This window comes from Rattus norvegicus, chromosome 1 (genome assembly GCF_036323735.1).
Source record: "Rattus norvegicus strain BN/NHsdMcwi chromosome 1, GRCr8, whole genome shotgun sequence".
NCBI classification, from domain to species: Eukaryota; Metazoa; Chordata; class Mammalia; order Rodentia; family Muridae; genus Rattus; species Rattus norvegicus.
Genome location: NC_086019.1, coordinates 13,739,062 through 13,756,214, shown reverse-complemented (window position 1 = coordinate 13,756,214; position 17,153 = coordinate 13,739,062). Strand labels below are relative to the sequence as shown.

At 40.6% G+C, this 17,153-nt stretch overlaps 1 long non-coding RNA gene across 9 annotated transcripts in view; it reads left to right on the top strand.

Moving 5' to 3' along the window:
• The window catches only part of LOC102546491 (uncharacterized), a 266,102-nt gene that overhangs the window by 152,481 nt on the left and 96,468 nt on the right, over positions 1–17,153 (top strand). For 7 of the 9 annotated variants that reach the window (XR_010062768.1, XR_010062770.1, XR_010062766.1 and 4 more), the window contains one exon: positions 1,465–1,744. The exons of the other annotated variants lie outside the window; for them this stretch is intronic. This is a non-coding gene — a long non-coding RNA (uncharacterized LOC102546491). Of the gene's footprint in view, positions 1–1,464; positions 1,745–17,153 lie in introns of those variants that run through there. 9 annotated transcript variants of the gene reach the window in all.

Sequence of the window (17,153 nt, the reverse complement as noted above, 5' to 3'; positions counted from 1 at the left end):
GCGCACAAGGCCTGGAGCTAGCATGAACGGAAACATAAGCCCTCTTCTCCATCATGTCTCTTGGCAAGATATTAATAAAACCTCAGTGGTATTCATTGACTCTTCAAGCCAACAGTTGGGAGGTTCATACTCAAGGGAGACACACATTCAGAAGTGGTCTTTTGAAAACCTAGTGATCTTTGGTGTAAGTCACACTTGGAAACCCTCTCATGTGACTTTAATAGACAGTTCGTGAATATTAGGGTGTGTGTGCGGAGGGGGTGCATAAGACAAGAGATCTTCATTGTTTCTCTTAATCTTTCTTTCTTTTGTTATCCCAGTAGTATCAAGAAGACAGTGGCTTTATTTGACCTCTCCCCAAGGGAGTAGTAACTATAATGGGTTTAATTAACTATGTGGTATTGACGTAATTAGTTATCATGGTGATTATACTTCTTTAATAAAAGCACTTCATTTGGGATGCATCAGGGTTCCGGCAGCGGCCAAGCCCTTCACCTATATTTCATAACTGTCTAGACACTGGAACCATGTGCATATTTTACTAGCAGCCCTTGAGAGAGGTTATCTTGCATGGCTTAAGGTAATTGGGAAGTAATGATTTTGCCCCCTGCTTTCAGACCGGCTGGAGGCAAAGAGCAGAGAGGCCGTGGGGGAGGGGCGGGCCCTCATTTTGTGTAAACTGAAAGGCAGGGGTGGGGTGGGGGGGAAGGGCTGTGTTTTTGGAAACCACTAGCTTTTAGGAACTGTTTCTTTTCAAGGGAGCCATCAGAGAGACAGTAACACCAGAGGGAGTTCGGTGGTGGGGGTGGGGGTGGGGGTGTGTGTTTAATCTAGGGGTGGGATGCATAAATCTATTTAAATAAGTGTACACGGTGTATAGAGACATAGGCTTGTATGAACAAGAATCCTGGCCCCCAGTCTATGAACAAGCCCGGCCCATTTGAACAGTAGATGGCCGCTTAAATGTGACCAGCAGGTGACTGGCAGTGTCTCTTTCACACGGCTCACTGGACAATGAAGTCAGATGCTATGTTAAAAAAAAAGAAAAAATAGGGCAGCGATAAAAGGAGACACACGGACTTCAAATGATTACCATATGAAAATGTCAATAATAATATCATGAGACCCCCCAAAGAGGAAAAGAACAAAAGCCAAAAAGATTACCAAGCTGTGCAGGGAAGGGACCACAGGGAACACAGTGCCTGAAGCCCCTTCCCTACTTTTTTTTTTCCTCTGATCAAACTTGGGTAATGGACTGGGAGGGGGAAGGGATGCCGGAAGGGTGATGAGACGGGGAGGAGGGGTTAGAGACCAAGCCGAAATAGACACAGATAGCACTGAGAAATAATAGGTGTGCACACAGTCTCTTCCAGGGAGAAGCGTTGTTATTTCTTTTTCTGTCTCCTCTCCCCGACTCTCCTTCTTTATTCCAACTGTGCTTTCTCCTGTCACCTCCCCCTGCAGCGCCAAGCAGCGTCCCCTCTGTGCCTCTCCCTGCCTGGAGATCCGTACTGAAATCACTGCGGGCATCTGACTGCTTCACGTAGCCCGGGGAAGTTTTACTGTGGGTCTTCTCAGAGCCAAAACCAGAAAGAAGCACTTCTGAAAAAACCCAACGAAGCTGAAAGAAGCGGTTTTTTGCAGCGGTACCTGCCAGCGAGACTTGTTCCTTTGCCACAAGGGGTGCTGGGCAAAAGCCTCTATCCCTCATTAAATCAATAAAATCAAGTGTCCTTTATTTTAATCTTCTGCTCTATAATCGAGTATCAGGGAGAGGGCCCAGGCTGTTTTATCTCATTGTTTCAGAACAGATCATTTGGATGGAACTGACAAAAGGTTCATTCCTTACCTTTGTGGAAATGTCAGTAAAAAGGCAGGTGCTAGGCATTTGGAGTCTTTTTGCTCTATACAAGAAGAAAAAGAAAGAGGAGGAGGAAAAAAAAGAAGTGAGAGAGGGGAGGACTGGGGGAGGGGCAGGGGGAGGGGCCGCGACAGGCCAGCTCCATGTACTGGAGCTTTCTAAGACATTTTGTTTAGCTTGGTACTGTGTGGCAGTGAGGAAAGAGGTGGGATCTATTGTGTGCCAGCTGCATGAATCACCGGATTGAAGGCTGACGACCTCAGATCTTCTTTTATACAGTAGAGGGGAGATTAAAGCAGGGAGCTCATATGTCACAAAATAGAGGTACAATGCCTTTCTGGCTTGTTCTGTGCACTCAGCCAGCATTTGATCCAAATTTAGCCAAGGGGAAGGAAATGTGTGTTGCTCTCAGCTGGGGACAAATGCGGGGTTGTAATACCCAAATTTTTCTTCTCTCCTTCCAAAATGTCCTCTTTCCTTTATCAGCCTCACTGTGATGGAGCCTGTGTATAGGTCACAGGCCAACTGGAAATAAACACCCAGACCCTGGCTAAATTATTCTACCCCTGCTTCTTCCTATTCTGTGTAATTGATCCATAGCAGAGGCAAGTTTTGTGGCTGGATCTTAACAACCTCGTTTGTTTAACACGTGTTTGTCGAGTGCTATAGGACGTGCATTCTAGCAGCTAAGAGAGGGCATGCCAGGAGTCCAACACATTTTCCTTCTTTCTTCAAGCTTGGGTTTTATTAAGGAGATGAAAGACCGATAAACACACCCCATCCATCCGTACTCTTGGGAGCCAAAGCAATAAAATCGAGGGGGCTAATTTGTGAGATAACAAAACGTGAAGCCAGAGAAGTGCTCAGAGAACCAAGGAAAACCAACCCAACAGGGGATGCTCACCTCACTAAACGCTTTTAGGAAAGATCTGCGCTGGGTACTACACGACAGGACACATGTGTAGTTATGCTGCCATCCGTACGTTACAGTTAAGAAAGCCAAAACCAGACACAGAAGGAACTTGCCCAGAGTCACACAGCTAATGAGGCAAAACAGGAAGTTGAACTTACAGCTATATCTGTAATCCTTTGGCAAAGAGATTGAAGGAGTCAGCGACCTAGACTGCCCCCTCCCCCCACCTCTTGCTCAGTGAGTACTTCTGTCTCCAAAGAAGCTTCCAGGTCCTCATCTGTTTCTAACCCCCACTGGATGGGTATGCCCTTTCTCTTCTGATTCTTTCCTTCAAAGGAACTTTATGTTCAAATCAACCACTGTTTCTGGGAGACTTCTCCTTGGCAGCTTGTCCAAGGCTGAATAAGTCATAAGTTGTAGACACGAGTAATGGTCTATTGTTTGATGCCCAGTTCAGCTCCCACGGCCTTTCTCACTAATAACCCTGATCGTTTCCGTCACCTCAAGGGTGCATGAATTCCTCAACTGGATGATCCCTATCAGATTCTGGTGCAAACTTCTACTGGACACCTGTGACTACTGAGCCCTCTTGCAAGGGCACGTTTGGAAACTCTCTGCCCTCATTTCTCAATGGTAGATTATTCTTTAGAAGACAGGCTGATTTCAAGTAGCTAAAACTGGAATAAAGGTATTCCATTTAGATAATTTGTGTACACACACAGGCTCACAGACACATATGCATACACACTGACCCACACAGACAGGCAGACAGACAGACAGATACACATACACACAACGAGAGAGAGAGAGACAGAGAGACACAGAGACGCAGAGACACAGAGAAAGACAGATTATGTTTGAGACAGGGTTTCACTTTATAACTCATGATAACCTCTGCCTTTCGAGTCCTAGGGATTTTAGGTGTGTGCTAGCCATCATACCCTACTCTCAGTTTGGATAAACTTTTGAGAAGTATTTTCTCAAGCTTTTATCCACTTTCTAATTCTATTGTCTCACTTTTGAGCTATCTGAAATGTTTGTCTGTACTTACTGTGAGTCATATATAAGGTATATGTGTACAGGTTTTAAAAATACTTTCACTCAACCTATAATCCATTTTTTCACTTAGTATATTTGAAGGAGGCTTTTTTTTTAATGAAATTGTGCCTATTAAAGATAAGATTTTTTTTTTCTTCTGGAAGTAATGTAATTTAAGCTTTTAGATTTGGGTTTATTATCCTTGTGAGTTGACTTTTGTACATGATGTGGGCTAATAACTCTGTGTGTGTGTGTGTATTGTATAGCTATTATAGTGCCATGTATTACAGAGAGTCTTTCCCACCCTGATTGACCTTAGCACTTTTGGGAAAAAAAATCAATTGACCATATAAATATGGTTCTTGAAACTTTATAATAAACCTTGAAATCAGTGGGTGTAGTTCTCCAACTTTGTTTTTCCACTTCAGCATAGGATTTGACTCACCAGTCTGTACAAAATAACTTATTGATTCTATAGAATTATTGTGGAAGCCCTGGCATCTTAATTTTAATGCTTTTAATCCATTAATATAGGACTTCGAGTCGAGTTATGCTTGCAATGTTTCTCTCTCAGCAACTATATGATCCAGGTTTCACATTTGTTTTCGGTAAATTTATATGACACGTTCGGAACGTTGCATGCCGTTGGTTCTTCTGAAGCACGGTCTGCATCCCTCCTTGGTGATTCTCTGAACAGCAAGTGTCCGGCACATGCCTCCTACTAGACCTACTTGAACTTGTAATGAAGAACTAGCTGTAGGACTTGCTTATTTGCTCCCTTTTCCTCAGGGATTATATAGTCTTTAAATGCATGATCTTGACTCCTTCTGTTTGTTTGTGTTACGTTTGGAGGATAAATCTGGGCCCTGTTAAACCATCCTGGTCAGAAACAGAGCTCTCATAGAAAGCCTTGACAGTTTAACACAAATATGATACATTTATGAAGTCACCTTTCAAAAATGGCCCTCAAGCATATTGCAGATTTCAACTTTAGACTGGTCAATCTCCCATGATTTTTTCTTCCTTCCCTGTCAAAGTTGTCATTTTCAATATTTGGTCTTATTTCCAGTTCACCCCCCTTCCCTTTCTCTTGTGGTCTACCAAAAGCGTCATTGCATTTTACCAACTCCTTAAGTTTGGGGTTATTATTGAACCTTGGCATTTTCTCATTCTTCCTGCTTGCTCCATTAAGAAGTCCTGCATTAAAAAAATCACTCTTGTGTTGCTTTCCTTTACAACGACTGTGTTCAAGATAGTTCTTACCCCATATCTTTATTTCACAATCTTCTCCACTATAGCACGCCCCTCTACCCATCTTGCATCAAATGTCCTTCACTGCTGGCACAAGTTTACGAAAGAAAATGCAAAGTACTTAGATTAAATTGCATGACATAGCCAAAGTTTACCCAAGTTCTCATAGCCTGTTTTCTGGTCAGATTTTCTTCACGATATCTTTCTATTTTGACTTCTGTCGCCATATTCGTCTGTCTTTCTTAGGACTTAGTTCCCATTACTGCAAATTTTGCTCTCTCACTTAATGATAGAAAGATGCTAACACAAACCTTTCTTGAAAATTGGGACTGATTATTTACTTTTGAGATCGGCGCTTAACCAGTGTCTTAAATTGTTAGCCCTTGATGTGGGCTGGCTTTCCAGCTATTTTGTGAGTCATTTTAGTGAAGGTTGTGTGATTGGCTTGTGTGAATCATAGCCATATACAATATGCAGAGCAGGCAATGAGCCATGGGTTAATATCTCTCTCTCTCTCTCTCTCTCTCTCTCTCTCTCTCTCTCTCTCTCTCTGTAGTCTCAGGTGCTTTTTCCTTCTTATCCTTTACATTATAGTACCTTTAATTGATTTTGGCTGTAGATGTATCACACTGAGAATGAAAGGACAGAAGGACAGAAAAAAAGAGGGAATGAATGTTCATTACCTGCAATGCAAAAGTAGTGGTATAAAAATGTGTATAATTTTTAATGTTTGTGTAGAATGATGACTACACATCCAAACTCCCAAGGAGTCCACTGTTACTACTTTCACTGTATGATTGATAAATATACTGATTAGAAGCAAAATGTGTTCATGGTCTTGCCAGTGTTCAACTCTTGGCTCTGAGATTGCAAGATGTATGATGTAGGCACTTCGTTCATGAGCGTTTTCATGCATCCGATGGGATAAAATTAATCCCCACTTAACAAGGCTGCCGCGAGCTTTAAATGAGATAATCCTCATGTCAAGTGGGCTGATGGAAGAAAAATATTATGTCTTGATTATATTTTCAACCCGCTCTAATTTGGCAAAAGGATAAAAAAAATAATTTGAATGAGACAGAATCTTGCGCTCTTGGTTAAGAACCATTCAAAGGAAAGTGTCCATTAGCTGAATGTGGTGATGCGAGCCTATAATTTTAGTACTTCTGAACCTGGGGCAGAAGCATCCCTGAGAGATCAAGGCCTGCCTGCATTACATAGCAAGTTCCTCTCCAGCCTGGGCTTCAGAGCATTAGCCCAGCTCAAAAAGAAAAAAAGAAAGAAAGAAACAGAAGGATGCCAAACCAGAGAACTTGAAAACCACAACTGGGTAAGTTGTCCAGAAATCAGTGTAAGAACTTGTGCACATAACTTGGCTTCAAAGTGCTTTGCTCCTCTGCCTTTTCATTGCCCACTCTGTTCCCAGCCCCCAGTTTCTATTATGACCTGACCAATCACACAAGCTCTAGCATACTTCACATACCCCATGAGATTCTCGTATACATGTGTGTGCATGCGTGCAGACAGACAGAGGGAGATGGAGAGAAAAAGAAAGAGAGGAGGAATTGGAATTTTATTGAATCATATACAGAACCTATTTCTTTATGAGACACAAAGAAAAAGTCAAGCTAGTTGCTGAATGCACAGAAGATGTGTAAGACTCAGCTTAATTTCTCCCTGCTTGCTTGTAATCACACTCAAACCAACTGGTTCTGCGACTGTGGCCATCATCTGCCTGTGGTGGTCTAGGGAATTTCACACCCTCCTATGGTAGGAATTAGTATTCGGTTAAGTCTGCCTCCGCTGATCCATAACAGCACCTTGGCCACATAACCATAATTCTAAGTAGAAGTTTAGGTGGAGGCTGTTTCAATCAAAAATTCGAAAAATGTAGAGAAGCTTAATACTTACCGGAAAAGACATCTAGGTCAGATTTCATCACCTCTAATTTTCATGTTTCTATTTTTGCTCTCACCTTGCCTTGTTCCATCAAGCAGTCATCAGGCGGTTCTGATTAAGGATTCTCCCTGCCTACAGCTGTGTTAGGATTTTGATGACATAAATTAATTGGTTATGGTTTCAGTCATTTGGAAATTTTCTGAAAGATGTTACGTCTAAGCCTTTTCATATTTTAATGTTAAAACATGTTGAATGTTAAGACATGCAGTGAAACCCTATTTAATCGCAAATATTTTCTTTAGCTCATTTCCAGATAAAACAGGATGGGTCTTTTGATAATTCTACAGCCCTGTCATCAGTTAACGGCATAAAACTTAATCGCAGCATGCTTACAGATGTATAATAATAAAATGTGCACGAAAGTAATTCAAGATATTTTGGAGATATAAAAATTTAAAGAATGAAGTGTCCAAATGGGAAACTGATTTCAATAGAAATATAAATGAAGTTAAAGTCAAAGGCATATACAATTATTTCCATTTTTTGGTGTTTTTTTTAACCCCCCCCCACCCCATTATTTCTGTATGTGAATATGTGCGTGCGAATGCAGAGCTCACAGAGATCTGTGGATCTTGGGACTAGAGCAGTTGTGAGCTGACCAATGTTGATGCCGGGAACCAAACTTGGGTCCTCCGTGGTGGCAGGACGTACTTCTGTTGTGCTCTGGTGCTCTGTGTGTGTAGAGGTGTGCACTGAGCCATCTCTTCCAATCTCCTGCCTCTTGTTTACAAATAAGAAGGAATGGGCGGTATTTAAGGAACACTGTTTAATATGCATTGCTTCATATATGAAGAGTCGTGCATTAAATGAATCACTTTCTTCATGCTTTAATTAGGAAATCAAAACTTAAGAGCGTATAAGGCAGTTGCAGGGCTAGGATTCAAAACATACGCTCTCTCCTGAAACTAGACAGAAGAGTCCACTGTCCAAACATAAGTGTCAACGCATTCCCAGTGGAACGGCAAAAGATAAGGTGAAGAACAGATGTGCTGTGTGTGTTAGGGGTGGGTAATTCACTTCTGTGAGGTACTTTACAGTTTATATGGATTAGTCACATTTCTACTTTCTTCAAAGCTCTCATTATTTCCGTGCGTCAATCCCCTTATTATTACTCCTATTTTTCCACTGACATCTGTGCATGGTGGACACAAAGCCAATCGCGCAAGTTTCAGAGCCGGCAACACGAACACAAGATCAAAATCAGGTTTGTGATTCAAAGCCTCTCCCTCTGTCTATTGCATTTTATGACTTCCAACCAAAACATATTCGCTTCGAAATCAAGGATTTTTAAGGGTATCCATTGAGGTTACTGTTATTAATTTCTCCTTTGTTAAAAAAAGAAGGCGAAAGGCGATCCCGGTAGACTGTGAGGAATGTGACACCTGTTATGGTTGGCTCTTAAACCATAGACTGCTGTCTGAGAGCATGGTCCTCAGCTGACAGGACCACTGTTGGGAGGTTTGGGAATCCAAGGAGGTGGAAGGAAATTAGGTTCCTGGCGTTGTGCTCTTAAAGTTGATCTTGGGACTTCTACACCTTCTTGTTCTCTCAATTGCATCCTGGTTAGGCTGGAGTGAACAGCTTCTGCCACATGTTCCCTACCACGATGTACTACTCGCTTGCTACAGGTCTACTTTGCTGAAAGTGTTCATCAGCTGTAGGGGTTCTCTGCTAGGACTTTTGAGGTCACTTATATATTCCATCACATCATCATCTGTGAAGTCATGCTTTGACATTTTCTTTTCCAATTTGTGTCCCCTTGATCTTCATTAGCTATCTCATTGCCCTAGTTGGAACTTCAAGTACTCTATTGAAGAGATACACGGACAGTGGCCAACCTTGGCTTGTTCCTTATTTTAGTAGGATTGCTTTAAGTTTCTCTACATTTAATTTGCTGTTTGCTGCTGGCTTGCTGTTTACTGCCTTTTCTATGTTTAGGTATGTGCCTTATATCCCTGATCCCTCTAAGACTTTTAATGTGAAGGGGTGTTGGATTTGTCAAAAGCTTTTCCAGCAGCTAATCAGACAAGTGTGTGTGTCTTTTTTTTTTTCTTTCAGTTTGTTTATATGGTGGATTACAAGGACAGATTTTTGTTTGTTGAAGTATCCCTGGATGAAGCTTACTTGGCCATGGTAGATGATATTTTTGATTTGTTCTTAGATTCTGTTTCTGAGTATTTTATTGACTATTTTTGCACCAATATTAATAAGAGAATTTGTTCTGAAATTCTCTTGGTTAGGTCTTTATGTGGTTCAGGAATCAGGTGGTATGTGATTGTGGTCTCATAGAATGGATTTGGCAATGTTCCTTCAGTTTCTTTTTTGGGGAATAGTTTGAGGAGTATTGATATTAGCTAATCTTTGAAAGCACTATAGAGTTATGGAAAAAGACTGCTCTGCCTCTGGGCTTTCCCCCCTGCTCAGAGGTTATTGGACTGTTTAGATTATTTACCTGATCTTGATATAACTTTGGTAGGTGGAATCTATCAAAAAAATTGTCCATTTCATTTTGATTTTCCAATTTTGTGGACTATAGGCTTTTGAAGTAAGACCTAATGATTATTTGGAATTCCTCAATGTCTGTTGATTTTACTTTCATTTCTGATTTTGTTAGTGTGGTATTTGTTTCTCTGCCCTAAGCTAGTTTGGTTTTGTTGACTCTTTGTATTATTCTCTTCGTTTCATTTATTTATTTATTTAAAATTGGATATTTTATTCATTAACATTTCAAATGTTATCCCCTTTCCTGGTTTTCCCTCTGCAAATTCCCTATCCCATCCCAGCTTATCCTGCTTCTTTGAAGATGCTCCCTCACCCACCCACTCCTACCTCACCGCCCTAGCCCTAGCACTCCTCTACACTGGGGTATCAAGCCTTCAGAGGACCAAGGGCCTCCCCTCTCATTGATGCCGGATAAGGCCCCCTTCATCTCCTTCAGTCCTTCCCCGAACTCCTCCATTGGGGTCCCTGTGATCAGTCTAATGGTTGGCTTCGAGCACCCTCATCTGTATTGATCAGGATCTGGCAGAGCCTCTCAGGAAACAGCCATATTAGGCACCTGTCAGCATGCCCTTCTTAGCATCAGCAATAGTGCCTGATCTTGGTGTCTCCAGGTGGGATGGAGCCCTAGGTGGGCAGTCTCTGTGTGGCCCTTCCTTCAGAGTCTGCTCCACTCGTTGTCCCTGTATTTCCTATAGACAGGACCAATTCTGGGTTAAAATTTTAGAGATGGGTGGGTGGCCCCATCCCTCAACAGGGGGTGGGGGAATGCCTAACCTCTGAATATGGTCTTGACAGGTTCCCCCTCCCATTCGTGGGGTATTTCAGCTAATGTCATCCCCATGGGCTCCAGGGAGGCTCTTGTTTTCCTGGCATCTGGGACTTTCTGTTGCTACCCCCAGTTTCCCCTCCCCCATTGCTACACACTTCTGTTTAATTTTCTGAACCTCTATACATCGCCATCTCCTCTCATACCTGATTCTGCCCCTCTTTCCCCCCTTTTCCTCCTCTCTTCCTCCCAAGTTCCTCACACTTTCTTGATTATTTCATTCCCTCTTCTAAGTAGGACCAAAACATCCACTCTTTAGTTTTCCTTCCTCTTGAGCTTCATCTGTGAGTTATATTGTAGGGATTCCAAGCTCTTTGCCTAATATCCACTTATCAGTGAGTACATACCATGTATGTTCTTTTGTGGCTGAGTTACCTTACTCAGGATGATATTTTCTAGATACAGCCATTTGCCTGATAATTTGAAGAAGTCATTGTTTTTAATAGCTGAGTAGTATCCATTGTGTAAATGTACCACATTTTCTGTATCTATTCCTCTGCTTAGGGAAGCATGGATTGTTTCCAATTTCTGGCTATTATAAATATGGCTGCTATAAACATAATGGAACATGTGTCTTTATTTCATGTTGCAGCATCCTTTGGGTGTATGCCCAATTTTCTGAAGAATTGTCAGACTGATTTCGAGAGTGGTTGTACCAGCTTACAATCCCACCAGCAAGGAAGGAGTGTTTCTCTTTCTCCACATCCTCACCAGCATCTGTTGTCACCTGAGTTTTTGATCTTAGCCATTCTGACTGGTGTGAGGTGGAATCTCAGGGTTGTTTTGATTTGCATTTCCCTGATGACTAAGGATGTTGAACATTTCTTTAGGTGCTTCTCAGCCATTTGATATTCCTCAGTTGAGAATTCTCTGTTTAGCTCTGTTACCCATTTTTAAATAGGGTTATTTGGTTCTCTGGAGTCTAACTTCTTGAGTTCTTTGTATATATTGGATATTAACCCTCTATCAGATGTAAGATTGGTAAAGACATTTTTTTTTTCAATCTGGTGGCTGTCATTTTGTCCAATTGACAGTGTCCTTTGCCTTACAGAAACTTTGCAACTTTATGAGGTCCCATCATGATCTTAGAGCATAAGCCATTGGTGTTCTGTTCAGGAAAATTTCCCCTGTGGCCATGTGTACAAGGTTTTTTCATTCTTTCTTTTCTATTAGTTTCAGTGTATCTGGTTTTATGTGGAGATCCTTGATCCACTTGGACTTGAGCTTTGTATAGGAGATAAGAATGGATCGATCTGCATTCTACTTGCTGTTAGTCAGTGGAACCAGCACCATTTGCTGAAAATGCTGTCTGTTTTTCATTGGATGGTTTTAGCTCCTTTGTCAAAAATCAAGTGACCACAGGTGTATGGGTTCATTTCTGTTTTTTTTTTCATTATATTACATTGAGCTACCTATCATTGTACCAGTACCATGCAGTTTTTATCACTATTGCTCTGTAATATAGCTTGAAGTCAGGGATGGTGATTCTTATATTGTTTAGAATAGTTTTTGCTATTCTTTTTTTTGTTATTCCAAATGAATTTGAGAATTGCTCTTGCTAACTCTATGAAGAATGAAGTTAGAACTATGATCGGGATTGCATTGAATATGTAGATTGTAAATGGCAAGATGGCCAATTTTACTATATTAATCCTGCCAATTCATGAGCATTGGAGATCTTTCCACCTTCTGAGGTCTTCTTTGATTTCTTTCTTCAGAGACTTGAAGTTTTTGTGATAAAGATCTTTCACTTGTTTGGTTAGAGTCACACACCTAAGTATTTTATATTATTTGTGACTATTGTGAATGGTGTCATTTCCCTAATTTCTTTATCAGCCCAATTATCTTTTGAGTAGAGGAAAACTACTGATTTGTATGAGTTAATTTTATATTCAGCCACTTTGCTGAAGTTTTTTTAATCAGGTTTAGGAGTTATCTGTTGGAACTTTTGGGGTCATGTAAGTATACTATCATATCATCTGCAAATAGTGATATTTTGCCTTCTTCCTTTCCAATTTGTATCTCTTTGAGCTTTTTGTTGTATAATTGCTCTAGCTAGAATTTCAAGTACCATATTGAATTGATAGGGAGAGAGTGGGCAACTTTGTCTAGTCCCTGATTTTAGTGGGATTGCATCAAGTTTCTCTCCATTTAGTTTGATATTGGCTACTGGTTTGCTGTATATTGCTTTTACTATGTTTAAGAATGGGCCTTGAATTCCTGATCTTTCCAAGACTTTTAATATGAAAGGATGTTGAATTTTGTCAAATGCTTTCTCAGCATCTAATGAGATGATGGTGTGGTTTTTTGTTTTGAGTTTGTTTATGTGGTGCATTATGTTGATGAATTTTTTGTATATTAAATCATCCCTGTATTCCTGGGATGAAGCCTACTTGACCATGATGAATGATAGTTTCAATGTGTTCTTGGATTCAGTTTGCAAGAATTTTATTGAGCATTTTGCATCAATAGTCATAAGGGAAATTGGTCTGAAGTTATCTTTGTTGGGTCTTTGTGTGGTTTTGGTATCAGCATAACTGTGGCTTCATAGAAGGAATTGTGTAGTGTTGCTTCTGTTTCTATCTTGTGAAATAGTTTGAAGAGTGTTGGTATTATGTCTTCTTTGAAGGTCTGATAGAATTTTGCTCTAAACCCATCTGGTCCTGGGCTTTTTTTGGTTGAAAGACTTTTTAATAACTGCTTTATTTCTTTAGGTTTTAATGGACTGTTTAGATGGTTTATCTGATCTTGATTTAACTTTGGTACCTGATATCTGTCGAGAAAATTGTCCATTTCATCCAGATTTTCCAGCTTCGTTGAGTATAGACTTTTGTAGTAGGATCTGATGATTTTTTAATTTCCTCAGATTCTGTGGCTGTGTCTCCCTTTTGCTTTCTAATTTTGTTAATTTGGATACTCTCTCTGTGCCCTCTGGTGAATCTTGCTAAGGGTTTACCTATATTGTTGATTTTCTCACAGAACCGGCTCCTGGTTTTATTGATTCTTTGAATACTTCTGTTTTTTCTACTTGGTTGTTTTCAGCCCTGAGTATGATTATTTGCTGCATTTACTCCTTTTGTATGAATTTGCTTTTTGTTCTAGAGCTTTTAGGTGTGCTGTCAAGTTGCTAGTGTGTGCTCTCTTCAGTTTCTTTTTGGAGGCATTCAGAGCTATAATTTTTCCTCTAAGCACTGTTTTCATTAAGTCCCATAAGTTTGGGTATATTGTGCCTTCAGTTTTATTAAATTCTAAAAACTCTTTAATTTCTTTCTTGATTTCTTCCTTGACCAAGTTATCATTGAGTAGCGCATTGTGCAGCTTCCATGTATATGTGGGCTTTCTGTTGTTTTTCTTGTTACTGAAGACCAGCCTTAGTCCCTGGTGATCTCATAGAATGCATGGAATTATTTTTGGTATCTGTTAAGGCCTTATATGGTCAAAGTTGAAAAGTGTACCATGAGGTGCTGAGAAGAAGGTATATTCTTTTGTTTTAGGATGAAATGTTCTTTAGATAACTGTTAAATCCATTTGATTCGTTTCTTCTGTTAGTTTCACTGTGTCTCTGTTCAGTTTCTCTTTCCATGGTCTGTCTGTTGATGAAAGAGCAGTGTTGAAGTCTTCCCATATTATTGTATGAGGTGCAAGGTGTGCTTTGAGGTTAAGTAAAGTTTCTTTTATGAATGTGGGTGCCCTTCCATTTGGAGCATACATGTTTAGCATTGAGAGTTCATCTTGGCAGATTTTTCTTTTGATGAGTATGAAATATCCTTCCTTTTTTTTTGATAACTTTATGTTGAAAGTCGGTTTTATTTGATATTAGAATGACTACTCCAGCTTCTTTCTTGGGACCATTTGCTTGGAAAAAAATTTCCCAGCTTTTTAGCTGAGGTAGTGTCTGTCTTTGTCACTGATGTGTGTTTCCTGTATGCAGCAAAATGCTGGATTCTGTTTATGTATTCAGTCTGTTAGTCTATGTCTTTTTCGAGGAATTGAGTCCATTGATGTTAAGGGATATTAAGGAATAGTGATTGTTGCTTCCTGTTATTTTTGTTGTTAGAGGTGGAATTGTTTTTGTATGGCTATCTTCTTTTGGGCTAGTTGAAAGATTACTTCTTTCAGCTTTGTGGAACAATATTGTTTAATTTGGTTCTGTCATGGAATAACCTGGTTTATTCATCTATATTAATTGAGAGTTTTGCTGGGTATAGTAGCCTGGGCTGGCATTTGTGTTCTTCTTAGTGTCTGTAGGACATCTTCCCAGGATCATCTAGTTTTCATACTCTCTGTTGAGAAGTTTGGTGCAATTCTGATAGGTATGCCTTTATATGTTACTTGATTATTTCCTTTACTGGTTTTAATATTCTTTCTATGTTTTGTGCATTTTTGTTTCGACTATTATGTGATGGGAGGAATTTCTTTTCTGGTCCAATCTATTTGGAGTTCTGTAGGCTTCTTGTATGTTTATGGGCATCTCCTTCTTTAGGTTAGGGAAGTTTTCTTCTTTAATTTTGTTGAAGATATTTACTCGCTCTTTAAGTTGGGAATCTTTGCTCTCTTCTGTTATCTGTAGGTTTGATCTTCTCATTGTGTCCTGGATTTCCTGGATGTTTTGGGTTAGGAGTTTTTTGCCATTTACATTTTCTTTGACAGCGGTGTCAATGTTTTCTATAGTATCTTCTATACCTGAGATTCTCTTGTTTTCTCTTGTATTCTGATGATAATGCTTGTGTCTGTCTCCTGATCTCCTTCCTAGGTTTTCTATTTCCAGGGTTGTCTCCCTTTGTGATTTCTTTATTGTTTCTATATCCATTTTTAGATCCTGAATAGTTCAAGTCCTTCCCATTTGGTTGTGTTTTCCTTTATTTCTTTAAGGGATTTTTTTGTTTGTTTGTTTTTTCTTTGAGGGCATCTACTTCTTTACCTGTGTTGTCCTGTATTCTTTAAGGAAAGTATTTAAGTCCTTCTTAAAGTCCTGTATCAACATCATGAGATGTGATTTTAAATCAGAGTCTTGCTTTTCCAGTGTGTTGGTGTATCCAGAGCTTGCTATGGTGGAACAACTGGGCTCTGATGATGTCAAGTAGCTTTAGTTTCTGTTGTTTATATTCTTGTACTTGCCTCTCAACATCTGGTTATCTCTGGTGTTAGCTGGTCTTGCACTCTCTGACTGTGACTCGATCCTCCTGTAAGCCTGTGTGTCACCACTCCTGGTCTCTCCGGGCAGAACTTGGGTATGGAGAGCTGTGCCACAGGGTCTGGTCCAGGGCACAGATAGAAACCGTAGGGATCCTGTCAGTGTCTGCTCCTTGTTTCCTGTGCTGAGGGCTCTGGGCAGTTCCCTCTTGAGCCAGGTATTTGAGCAGAATTTGTGTTCTCATCTGTGCTCTCAGGTGTGCCAGCACTCCTGAGAGACCAGCTTTCTCCCAGCAGGATTTGGGTATGGAGACCTTGGTACATGGTCAGCTCCGGGCACAGAGGGAACCAGGAAGGATCCTGTTTCGGGCTGCTCCTTTGCTCCTATGTCCTGAGGGCTCCATGTTGGTCTCTGGGAACAGAAGTGGTGGTCTTACCTGTGCTCTCAGGTGTGTCAGTTCCTGAGAGACAAGCTCTCTCCTGGAGGGATTTGGGTATGGAGAGCTTGGCACAGGGTCAGCTCTGGGCACAGAGGGAAACTGGACGGATCCTCTATTCTCTTTGTTTTTAGTTTATTGATTTCATCTCTGAATTTGATTATTTCCTATCATCTATTCCTCTTGGGTGTGTTTGCTTCTCTTTGCTCTCCAGCTGTCAGGTGTACTTTTAAATTGCTAACACGAGATCTCTTCAATTTCTTTATGAAAGCACTTAGTGCTATGTTTTCTCCTAGCACTGCTTTCATTATGTGTTTCACAAGTTTGGGTACGTTGTACCTTTATTTTCATTCTAGAAAGTCTTTAACTTTTTTATTTCTTTCTTTTCCCAGAGGTCATTGAGTAAAGAGTTGTTCAGTTTCCATGAGTCTGTAGACTTTCTGTTGTTTCTTTTGTTGTTGAAGTCCAGCTTTAATCCATTTTGCTCTGACAAGTTGCAAGGAGTTATTTCAATGTTCTTTAATCTGTTAAAACTTGCATTGAGATAGAGTATATAGTTGATTTTGGAGAAGGTTCTATGAGGTGCTAAGAAGAAGGTATTTTCCTTCTTTTCACTCAGTCATTCTACAAACATTCAATGTGTTTCTACAGAAAGTAGGAGATGCTATCTCAGTTGTGAGCCCACATTACTTGTCAGTGGTAACCCCAGCATGACCACATATGCCGTCCTTTCTTTTCTTACCAGAGCTTAAAGGGTTGTCTTCTAGGCATGGGCAGTACTGTGATCAAATGCACTTTATTTGTGTTTGGGGGAAGAGGAACAATGAACAAAATGAGTCCGGAGAGAAGAGATAACATTAGGGTAGGACCCTTGCTTATTTTTCTCAACTGTGTTTCTGGGCAATATGGAAGAGTGGGCAGTAAATAGCGGTAAACCAGTCTACCAGTAGTAGAGTGGAGGGTGTGTAAGGTAGTGTAGACACAGAAGGTGATCTGAGGTAGAGTTGAAGAACAAGATGGAGGGAGAGGAGGAGGAAGAGGTATGTGTGGAGGAGCAAGGAAAAGAGGAGGAGGAGGAAGAAGAGGCGGAGGAAGAAGAAAAGGGAGAGGAGGAAGAGAAGGAGGATGAAGAGGAAGGGAGGAGGAAGAGGAGGACAAAGAAGAAGGAAGAAGAGGAGAAGAAGGAGGAGAAGAAGGAGGAGAAGAAGGAGGAGACAAAACTGATACAGGGGA